Below are 12,473 nucleotides of genomic sequence, written 5' to 3' on the forward strand. Positions count from 1 at the left end.
GAAAACAAACCTTTAAACCTTAATAACTCTGCACAGAATAAAGCTAGAGAAAAAAATAAGGTACCATTAGAAAGTACTAACATTCAGCTTTCCATTGATGTAGGTTTCATGACTTTGTTGACTTTCACAGGACGGGCAGTGCCGTTAGAAGTGAGGGGTGTAAAATTACTATTTTTCGCTCACACACCATTATCTTCGCTCATACACCATTACCAAATGCCAACCTCATTCTGATAATAATACTATAAACATATATGAACACTGCACATACGATAAACACCCAGTCTGTGTTCACTGAGGCAGGTAAAAGGCACTGTAATTACCTGCACTTCACTGCCACATGAGCGGTGTTGTAATCACTATTTTTCGCTCACACACCATTACCAAATGCCAGCCTCATTCTGTAATAATACTATAAACATATATGAACACTGCACATACGATAAACACCCACTCTGTGGTCACTGAGACAGGAAAAAGGCACTGTAATTGCCTGCACTTCACTGCCACATCAGCATGTGTTGTCACTCACACAGCTGGACAGATACTGATGCGTGCTTGGTCAGGGGTGGGGTGGGGGGCCCAGGGGGTAGGAGGTGAGGCCCCAGGGGGGGAAGAGGGAGGTGGGGGTCGGCTGGAGTGAAAGAACTTAATAGCTACTCTCCCTTGAAACAATTGGCGCACGGAAAAAACGCGGGGTATTCAAAATATTCACAAACATTCGAGAATGACACCCGCGGTTTGGTCCAGTTTTTGCAACGTCATTCTGGAATGACACCCGCGGTTAAAGGGTTAAAAGCGCCAGGCAAGGCTGCTGCACCACCCCTAAACATCCACACTGTGCAGTGTGTAGCTTCGTTATGTCCACAGACTTCCCATTAACTCAATGTAACCGGTTTATAATGTCATGCCATAACTATTATTTTATTTGTTTAATTTCTCTTTCAGGTTACTCTATCGGGTAGCTTATAAAGTATTATAGAATGTGACTTTTCCTTTCCAGTGTTTCCTATAAAATTTCCATGTCAGTTTTTCCATGCTGCATGGTGGTTTTTCTCACTTTTTCCTGGAGGGTTTGGTGGTGGGGGGAGCCTTCTTGCTTTACTATCCTTATCCTTCAACATGTAGAGTTAGATCTTGTAGTCATAGTTTTCTCTAACAAGCAGCCTCGAAAGGACCATAAGGTCTGTTGCTGTTTGCTTTCCTGTGTAATCCTGTTTAATCCTCATCCTCCTTGTCCTCCTCCTCCTCGTCCTCCTCCTCCTCATTCTCGTTCTCCTCGTTCTCCTCGTCCTCGCCCTCCTCGTCCTCGTCCTCCTCTTCCTTCTCGTCCTCGTCGTCCTCGTCGTCCTTGTCCTCCCCGTCCTCGTCCTCCTCCTCCTCCTCGACCTCGTCCTCCTCGTCGTCCTCGTCCTCCTCTTCGTCGTCGTCCTTTTCGTCGTCGTCCTCCTCGTCGTCCTCGTCCTCCTCTTCGTCGTCGTCCTCCTCGTCGTTCTCGTCCTCGTCCTCCTCGTCCTCCTCGTCCTCGTCCTTCTCGTCCCCCTCGTCCTCCTCGCCCTCGTCCTCCTCGTTCTCGTCCTCCTCGTATTTCTCGTCCTCGTCGTCCTCGTCCTCCTCCTCGTCTTCGTCCTCCTCGTCCTCCTCGCCCTCGTCCTCGTCCTCCTCGTCCTCCTCGTCCTCGTCCTCCTCGACCTCGTGCTCCTCGTCCTCCTCGTCGTCCTCGTCCTCGTCGTCCTCGTCCTCGTAATCCTCTTCCTTCTCGCCCTCTTCGTCCTCGTCCTCCTCCTCCTCGTATTCCTCCTCGTATTCCTCCTCCTCGTCCTCCTCCTCCTCGTCCTCCTCTTCCTCCTCGTCCTGCTCCTCGTCCTCGTCCTCCTCCTCCTCGTCCTCCTTTTCCTCGTCCTCGTCCTCCTCGTCCTCCTCCTCCTCCTCCTCCTCTCCTCGTCCTCCTCCTCTTCCTCGTCCTCCTCCTCGTCCTCCTCCTCCTCCTCCTCATCCTCCTCATCCTCCTCCTTCTCCTCCTCGTCCTCCTCGCCCTCCTTCTCCTCCTCCTCCTCGTCCTCCTCGCCCTTCTTCTCCTCCTCCTCCTCGTCCATGCAAATTACAAAATGAACAATATTCAGTTATCAAGTATAGACAGTGAAAAGGATCTTGGTGTGATAATATCAAATGACATACAATCAAGCAAGCAGTGTACCGATGCGGTTAAAATTGCAAACAAGCTAGTGGGTTTTATTGGAAGAACTTTCGAGTTTAAATCGGAAAAAGTCATACTTGCCTTGTACAACTCGCTAGTGCGCCCCCATCTTGAGTATTGTGTGCAATTCTGGTCTCCGTACAACAGAAAGGACATTGAAAAATTAGAGAAAATTCAGCGAAGAATCACAAAAATGATACCACGACTTAGATATAAACCATATGAGGAACGCCTTGAAGAACTTAAATTATTTAGCTTAACGAAGTATTTACGAGATGCAGAGGGTGCTCGATTGTCTGGTGGAGGAAGGAGAAAAAGTGGGATTGGTAATAAATTGTGGAAAGACTGAAACTATTAATATGAACGTGGAGAATCAAATCGATTGTGTAATTGGGAATAATGTGGTGAAGAATGTAGAAAACTATAAATATCTGAGAACGATTGTATCATCTAATGGATCATTAAACAATGAAATTGAGGACAGGATTAGACAGGCTTGGCGAGCTGTTGGAATGTTGAAATCTGTTTGGAATAATAATATGCTTTCGGTACATACTAAAGTGAAAATTTACAAGTCCATGGTTAGACCAATTTTAATATACGGGCATGAGTCATGGTACAGTACAATTGCAACAGATCAGAAAGTATTAGGATTTGAGAATAAAATACTGAGAAGGATTCTTGGGGTAAAGTGGCAAGACAGAGTTACAAATGAAAGAGTAAGGGATAGATATTACGAGACTGGAACCAGTTAATGAATATGTGAGACTGTCTCGCTGGAAGTGGCTGGGGCACATATACAGAAAAGAAGGTTGTTTAATACAGGATATGCCAGAGTGGATTGGTAGGGGAAGAAGAGGTAGAGGTAGGCCGAGGGAAACTTGGTTGAGGACAATGAAAAAGAAGCAGGAGAGGAGTGTTGGTGGGACCTGAAGGAGATGGCAAGAGACAAATATTGGTGGAGAGAGTTCATTGAGGCCCTATGCAATCCCCGTGGCGTGCCACAGGAAATGATTGATTGATTGAACGAAGCGCAGGTTAAGAGGGGACCTTATTAAAGTTTTCAAAATCATGAAGGGATATGACAACTTAGACATGAATAAATATTTTGATATAGACCGGTCTAGTCAAACCAGAAGTATTGCCTGCAAAATCATGGGAAAGCGATTCCAATCCCACGAAGCAAAATACTTCTTCTTTAACAGAGTTGTAAATATCTGGAACAGATTACCCTCAGATACCGTGAACAGTATCTCAATTGAGACATTCAAAAACAAATTAGACAAGTATTCGCACGGAAATCCTCAGCTGACTCTTTTTGTGTCCGAATAACTTGCTTTTATAGCTACGGTACATGTAAGTTCATGCCCCTTTAGTCTACAAGACACCCCGTAAACAATGTACCCGTACATAGTGTTGCGTCACGATATTATACATTTTCAATTTACTCGGTGCAAACAAAGCAATATAAGCACAGATTAGGATCTGCACAGATAACCCTGAGTTAACGGTCACTACTCTTACTTTCGACCTGTGATGGGCTGTGGATCACTGAGGGTCCCTGTTAATCAAGTGACCACCATCAGGATTTTTTTTAATGTACCAAGGGTCACTGCTTCAGGATGAAACTTGTGTACTTGTCCCATATGGGAGAGTTCCCTGTCTCAGTGGAGTGAATGAGGAAGGGCCTAATTGACTGCTGCTTACCTTAATAGCGCCAGGCAAGGCTGCCACACCACCCCCAAACATCCACACTGTGCAGTCCCTTCGTGTCTACAGGACACCCCGTAAAGTTAACATAGCGTTACGTCACGTCATTATACGTTTTTCGATTTACCCAAAGCAAATGAGGTAATATACAGTAAGCACAGATTAGGATCTGCACAGATAACCCTGAGTTAACGGTCATTACTTTTACTTTCGACCTGTGATGGGATGTGGATCACTGAGGGTCCCTGTTAGTCAAGTGACCACCATCGGGATTTTTTTAATGTACTAGGGGTCACTGCTTCAGGATGAAACTTGTGTACTGTCCCACATGGGAGAGTTCCTTGTCTCAGTGGAGTGAACATAGCTATTGCCTGATTGACTGCTGCCTACCTAAAAAGCACCAGGGAAGGTTGCCGCACCACCGAGTTACATGCACTCTGTGCATTGCACATCCACACTGTGCACTGTGCAGTCCCCTCTTATCTAAGACACCCGTCCTATATACTTTTCAATCTCCCCAGTGCAAAGAAAGCAATATAAGCACATATTAGGATCTGCACAGATAACCCGGAGTTAACGGTCACTACTCTTACTTTCGACCAGTGATTTGCTGTGGATCACTGAGGGTCCCTGTTAGTTAAGTGACCACCATCGGGATTTTTTTAATGTACCAGGGGTCACTGCTTCAGGATGAAACTTGTGTACTTGTCCCACATGGGAGAGTTCCTTGTCTCAGTGGAGCAAACGGAGCTATTGCCTGATTGACTGCTGCCTACCTTAACCCTTTAACCGCGGGTATTGTTTTGGTCTGACTGTCACTCCCGCGGGGGTTTCAGCCAAATGAAAACAAACCTTTAAACCTTAATAACTCTGCACAGAATAAAGCTAGAGAAAAAAATAAGGTACCATTAGAAAGTACTAACATTCAGCTTTCCATTGATGTAGGTTTCATGACTTTGTTGACTTTCACAGGACGGGCAGTGCCGTTAGAAGTGAGGGGTGTAAAATTACTATTTTTCGCTCACACACCATTATCTTCGCTCATACACCATTACCAAATGCCAACCTCATTCTGATAATAATACTATAAACATATATGAACACTGCACATACGATAAACACCCAGTCTGTGTTCACTGAGGCAGGTAAAAGGCACTGTAATTACCTGCACTTCACTGCCACATGAGCGGTGTTGTAATCACTATTTTTCGCTCACACACCATTACCAAATGCCAGCCTCATTCTGTAATAATACTATAAACATATATGAACACTGCACATACGATAAACACCCACTCTGTGTTCACTGAGACAGGAAAAAGGCACTGTAATTGCCTGCACTTCACTGCCACATCAGCATGTGTTGTCACTCACACAGCTGGACAGATACTGATGCGTGCTTGGTCAGGGGTGGGGTGGGGGGCCCAGGGGGTAGGAGGTGAGGCCCCAGGGGGGGAAGAGGGAGGTGGGGGTCGGCTGGAGTGAAAGAACTTAATAGCTACTCTCCCTTGAAACAATTGGCGCACGGAAAAAACGCGGGGTATTCAAAATATTCACAAACATTCGAGAATGACACCCGCGGTTTGGTCCAGTTTTTGCAACGTCTTTCTGGAATGACACCCGCGGTTAAAGGGTTAAAAGCGCCAGGCAAGGCTGCTGCACCACCCCTAAACATCCACACTGTGCAGTGTGTAGCTTCGTTATGTCCACAGACTTCCCATTAACTCAATGTAACCGGTTTATAATGTCATGCCATAACTATTATTTTATTTGTTTAATTTCTCTTTCAGGTTACTCTATCGGGTAGCTTATAAAGTATTATAGAATGTGTCTTTTCCTTTCCAGTGTTTCCTATAAAATTTCCATGTCAGTTTTTCCATGCTGCATGGTGGTTTTTCTCACTTTTTCCTGGAGGGTTTGGTGGTGGGGGGAGCCTTCTTGCTTTAATATCCTTATCCTTCAACATGTAGAGTTAGATCTTGTAGTCATAGTTTTCTCTAACAAGCAGCCTCGAAAGGACCATAAGGTCTGTTGCTGTTTGCTTTCCTGTGTAATCCTGTTTAATCCTCATCCTCCTTGTCCTCCTCCTCCTCGTCCTCCTCCTCCTCATTCTCGTCCTCCTCGTTCTCCTCGTCCTCGCCCTCCTCGTCCTCGTCCTCCTCTTCCTTCTCGTCCTCGTCGTCCTCGTCGTCCTTGTCCTCCCCGTCCTCGTCCTCCTCCTCCTCCTCGACCTCGTCCTCCTCGTCGTCCTCGTCCTCCTCTTCGTCGTCGTCCTCCTCGTCGTCCTCGTCCTCCTCTTCGTCGTCGTCCTCCTCGTCGTTCTCGTCCTCGTCCTCCTCGTCCTCCTCGTCCTCGTCCTTCTCGTCCCCCTCGTCCTCCTCGCCCTCGTCCTCCTCGTTCTCGTCCTCCTCGTATTTCTCGTCCTCGTCGTCCTCGTCCTCCTCCTCGTCTTCGTCCTCCTCGTCCTCCTCGCCCTCGTCCTCGTCCTCCTCGTCCTCCTCGTCCTCGTCCTCCTCGACCTCGTGCTCCTCGTCCTCCTCGTCGTCCTCGTCCTCGTCGTCCTCGTCCTCGTAATCCTCTTCCTTCTCGCCCTCTTCGTCCTCGTCCTCCTCCTCCTCGTATTCCTCCTCGTATTCCTCCTCCTCGTCCTCCTCCTCCTCGTCCTCCTCTTCCTCCTCGTCCTCCTCCTCGTCCTCGTCCTCCTCCTCCTCGTCCTCCTTTTCCTCGTCCTCGTCCTCCTCGTCCTCCTCCTCCTCGTCTTCCTCCTCCTCCTCCTCCTCCTCTTCCTCCTCCTCCTCCTCCTCCTCCTCCTCCTCATCCTCCTCCTCCTCATCCTCCTCATCCTCCTCCTCCTCTTCCTCCTCCTCCTCCTCCTCCTCCTCCTCCTCCTCCTCCTCCTCCTCCTCTTCCTCCTCCTCCTCCTCCTCTTCCTCTTCCTCCTCCTCCTCTTCCTCTTCCTCCTCCTCCTCTTCCTCCTCCTCCTCCTCCTCCTCCTCCTCTTCCTCCTCCTCCTCTTCCTCCTCCTCCTCTTCCTCCTCCTCCTCTTCCTCCTCCTCCTCTTCCTCCTCCTCCTCTTCCTCCTCCTCCTCTTCCTCCTCCTCCTCCTCTTCCTCCTCCTCCTCTTCCTCCTCTTCTTCCTCCTCCTCCTCTTCCTCCTCCTCCTCTTCCTCCTCCTCCTCCTCCTCCTCCTCCTCCTCCTCCTCCTCTTCCCCCTCCTCCTCCTCTTCCCCCTCCTCCTCCTCTTCCTCCTCCTCCTCCTCCTCCTCCTCCTCCTCCTCCTCTTCCTCCTCTTCCTCCTCCTCTACTTCCTTCTCCTCTACTTCCTCCTCCTCTTCTTTCTCCTCCTCTTCTTTCTCCTCCTCCTCCTCCTCCTCCTCTTCCTTTTCTTCCTCTTCCTCTTCCTTTTCTTCCTCTTCCTCTTCCTCCTCCTCCTCCTCCTCCTCCTAGTTACTGTTTTTCAACCCATGCTATTTGGAACAAACATGCTGCGGGATAGTAATCATCCTAAAGCAGTTAACCCTCCTAATCTCGGGGGATAGGTTGTGACTGAATGATGTTCATATTACCTGGACGTCTAGCTGCCAGATTACATGTGTACCACAAGTTGAAGACGTCCCTCTGAGGCACCTCTAGAGAATGTAAACTAACTATTGACCTACATTATTCCTGAAGAAAACTCGGTCTTCCGTTGATTCAATTGGGAGACTTCGTTTACTTTAGAAATTAGATTTGCTTTCGTTATTTCTTTGCCACTTGAAGATCTCTAATACCCTGAAAAAAATCGTGTGGTAGCTGAGTAAATAGGAAAAATAGCCAAGACATTGAGGTGTACGGGGAAAAGCTAGAAATATTCCATATGTCAAACTATAATAGAAGTGTGTGTCACGGGGCTTTTAAAAATATCACGGTGTTTTTAAAATAAATGCTTAAATATTATTTAATTGATAATAATGTTCAACAATATTGAAGAGCAGAGACAATGATTGTCTTGCTAAATCAAGCAACGATTCTCTAAGAACGAGAATTTATAAACCTTCTCAACAGTACACAGCAGAGACTAATTACTCACAAATGCTGAATTAGTACTGTTAGCCTCTGGAGAAAGTTACTTCACCCCTGACAATAAATAACTAATACTAACATCAGGTTCTTGCCGATGCTTAACTCCTATCTGGCACAACGGATTTTAAGTTAATACAACCAGACTGGTCTAAGTACCAGTTATGAATAGTCAAACGTCTATGCAAGCTAGGAGCTATGTGGGAAATAAGCTTAATTATGGAGAAATGAAACAAGAGTTTACTTTACATTAAGCTCAAGAAAAAGAACTGTTAAATTTATTGATTACAAAAACAAATAAATTTAACATTACATTTCAAATCAAATCAATGAGACCGCACTCACTCACTCACACAAAAGCTAAATACTTAAGCCTAGGAAAAAACACTTTAACTACACTCTTAAGACTAGGAAAACAAAAGGAAATACTGAACGATGAATGCTTTGTATCACCAAGGGGTGGGAGTTTGGAGAAACTGTACTCTGTGGAGCTTGGGTGCTAGCTGACCTCTCACACTTCTGGAGCACAGGACCTCTCTCCGTCAGAGCAAACACTCGACTGAGTAAGTCGTGGGAACAAAAGGGGAGCAGTAGGCCGCATTTATCTAACGGTCAAGTGAGCGAAACGTGCCCAAAACAAATTGCTCGGCGGAAGCACTAATGTCTCACGCAAAGACGATAACGTATGACAATAAAAAATTCATCTGACAAAGCTTCCGTCCGAATGAGCGGTTAACTGAACGATAAACAGTGAGTTTTCCACTAATAGTTCGTGGCTTCTCACAAAAGGGTAATGTCACGAATTTGATTCGTGACATTACGCCCCTACAAAATTAATTTTTTTCCTTATGGGAAAAAATTTGTGGATATATATATATATATATATATATATATATATATATGTACACATCCTAAGTCATTCACACAAGATTCACACTGTGGTGTGTGTGCTATCCTGCTACAGGAGAAAGTCGCAGTCGCCAGTGAGCGAAAAAAAACTCGTATTTACGTTAATAGAAGTAAGCTTGAGGGAAAAACTCCGTGACGACGGTGAAAATCCTGTACTCAGGTCAAACAGCAAAAAGTCGCTACATTTACACTGACAACTAATTGTTGTGTAGCGTGGTGTATGTAATACACGGTGTAGGTGTGACACTTGTAGTGTAACTGTACCTACGTGTAAAATGACACAGTAAATAATATGGCGACGACGAAGGCAGAGGAGAAGAGGCGGCAGCGTGCGGCAGACAATCAGCTGGCCCGCACAGCAAAACTGCTACACCCATTGCTGAACCTGCAAAACCAATTGAGGTGGAGCATCAAAAGTGTCAATGAGACAAAATTTTATTATTTTACAATTACTCTCTCTGCCTAGCAATCAGTACATGCTACGAAAAATACGCTCTGGCTGAAAAATACAAGTGACAGCCTAAGCTTCGTACATTCGAGGTCGACATTAATTATAGCACACGATTATGTCAGCAAGTTGAGAATCCCTGTGCAAACTCGGGTCTTCCATAGCCTCGAACCGCACTCTGGTCCTCAACCTGTGCCTTAACCTACAGTACTTATATTAATATCGGGAAGCTGAGAATCCTTTGGCAAACTCGGGTCTTCCATAGCCTCAAGTCGCCTCTGTGGAGTTCTCACTTCCCCCTTAACCTACAGTACTTATATTAGTATCGGGGAGCTGAGAATCCTTGTGCAAACTCGGGTCTTCCATAGCCTCGAGTCGCCTCTGCGGAGTTCTCTCTCGAACTTCCCCCTTAACCTACAGTACTTATATTAGTATCGGGGAGCTGAGAATCCTTGTGCAAACTCGGGTCTTCCATAGCCTCGAGTCGCCTCTGCGACTTCTCTCTCGAACTTCCCCCTTAACCTACAGTACTTATATTAGTATCAGGGAGCTGAGAATCCTTGTGCAAACTCGGGTCTTCCATAGCCTCGCGTCGCCTCTCAACTTCCCCCTTAACTTACGGTACATAATATGTATGTACAGGCCCTGAACATAATGTGTCCTATGGGGCCAATGGGCGAGACGTCAGGTCTGCACCCACTTCACCACTACCCTGTCTCTCAACTGACTCAGAGATTACAGGTGTGGTTACAAACGGCACAGGAAGGACATGTCCCTGATTAGTGGTGTTACTTTGACACACACTACAGGAACGGACAAAACTATCTATGTCTCGTCCCATCCCTGGCCAGAAAAAGTCAGCTCGGATACGGCCCTGGGTCTTCCTTTTGCCCATGTGACCTCCTGAGACTGAACAATGACCCCATTGTAACACTGCTAGGCGGTACTTGGCGGGAACGACAAACTGCAGTCGAACCTCGCCCTCGGGTGTTCGTGACTCACGGTAGAGCCGTCCTTGTTTGCGAAGGAACTTGGCTCGACCTCCCCGTGAATACTTTTTCACTCGACCCTGTTGTTTGTTCCGCACGGCAGCAAGTGTCGGGTCAGAATGTTGTTCTTGCACAACAAGTTGACTACACATCAGATCTTGCGGCGATTCAATGATCACTGGGGTGACACAGTCTGGAGCCTCAGCCATGGCTCGTGTTACCGCAGCAGCCGAAGTCTGAGTAGCGTTATCATCGGAGCAACTATCCTTGACACCGGAAATATTGCCGATGATGAGTTCAAATAAAGGTTCTGGCATGACAACTGCAAGTGTCGTACCAGTATAAAATGGAGATGCCACCTGGATACATGCCTCAGGGAACAATCTCACTGATCCATCAATAAGGTTTGCATGGATCTGTCGACCTGTATACTGCTCAGGCCGAACTAAACTCTGCTTAACAGAGCAACCTGAGGAACCATTGTCTCTCAGGACCTTCACAGGAATGTCTCCCACAAACCCTGGCTGAACAAGGAAGGTACTGTCACCTGTGGGAGGGCCTGTGGAGGAAGCAGCTAGCCACTCATGAGGCTGCTATTGATGCGGCAAACATGTGCCCATCAATTGCCTTGAGGGTTCACTTGGATGTGATATTCCTTGTGCACTGTGGGACTGTGCTGTGGGGTGCAGTACACGTGAACCGTTGCTGAAATGAAGGCTGCTTCGCTTTGTCTGAGCTGGTGGTGAAAAGTTTGTCCCGACGGTCGGTTGCGTGGCTGATACTGCTGCTGGTTAGGGTACTTGTTGTACCTCTTCCACTCAGGTTTCTGAGTGTTTTGCCCCTGGTCCTTCCACTGCGGTTTTGGACCTTGGCCATTATTCTGAGAATGGCCTTGTTGCTGGGGTTCAGTCTGAGACGGTTTCCCAGATTTATCAGGTTTTCTGTTCCAGGTGTTTTGCTTACGAGTTTGATACCCGTATGCAGTAAAGAATGCGTCAGCCTTATCTGCCATTTGGCTGGCATCTTTCACCTGGCAGATCTTAAGCTGTGCTATGAGCTCAGCAGGCCACGACCTCTCTAGCTGTGTACGCAGCATAAGGTCAATTATCCCCTCACGCGTGGAAGGAGTTTCATCTTTCTCCATCCACTCATTTAAGTAAGCTGTGAGACGATCAAGGAACTGAACAGCTGTCTCCTTGTCTTGGAGACGAGCTCGCATGAACTGAACTTTGGCGTCGTCTACTGTGAGACCATACGCCTTAATGAGTGCAGCTTTCATCATCTCATATGTGAGATTGTCTCCACGAATTCTGTGGAGAATATCGAGGGCAGGGCCCTCAAATAGGCTAAGAAACTGAAGCCGCTTAGCTGCCTCATCCAGTTGATACATGTCTGCCATGTCCTCAAAACGAGCTATGTACGGCTCGATTCGCTCACTTTCCTTGTATGAAGGAAGCTTGATGCTTGGGGTCGCCAGGACATGTGCAGGGAGAACGCTCGTGGAGCTTGGACCAACTGCACCAGACGTGTCTGAAGCCATGGATCTCGCTTGAGCTTCAGCACTTCAAGTTCGTGTTTTTCTCGTGCCTCACGTTCGCCACGTTCATATTCACGTTGTTCCCGCTTGTATTCCCGTTCTTTTTTGCGTTCCTCATGCTGTTCTCGCTCGTATTCGCGCTGTTCACGCTCGTATTCGCGCTAAATCTTACGCTCTTCACGGGCATCATTCTCACGCTGCTGCTCCTGATTATGCCGTGAGAGTATATACTCTTTAATTTTGGTTGGGTCCGAAAGACCCATTTCTTTGGCTTCCTGTAAAAATACAGCGGTAGCCATGGCGCTAATTTACTAAGCAAACCGAAACTGAGTACTGACTGCTTCGCAAACGAATACTAATAAACACAAGTAAAGAGTACAGACACAAGTTAGTGGTGACCAGTCTTATCTAGTTAACTGGCAAAAATAAATCAAAAATGTAAATGACTGGGAAGACTCATTAACCCGCGCCGTCCCGAGGACGTACTTCCACGTCCTCACGTTTTGTGACAGCTAATCCCGAGGACGTACTTCAATGTCCTGCAATTGCAAGGTTCATAATTTCCACAATTTTCAATTTTCGCGAGTCATTTTTGGTACATATACACGGGACACCTTCCTCAAC

This window comes from Coenobita brevimanus, chromosome 9 (genome assembly GCF_032717465.1).
Source record: "Coenobita brevimanus isolate Jiangsu-jjx chromosome 9, ASM3271746v2, whole genome shotgun sequence".
In the NCBI taxonomy this organism is placed as follows: Eukaryota; Metazoa; Arthropoda; class Malacostraca; order Decapoda; family Coenobitidae; genus Coenobita; species Coenobita brevimanus.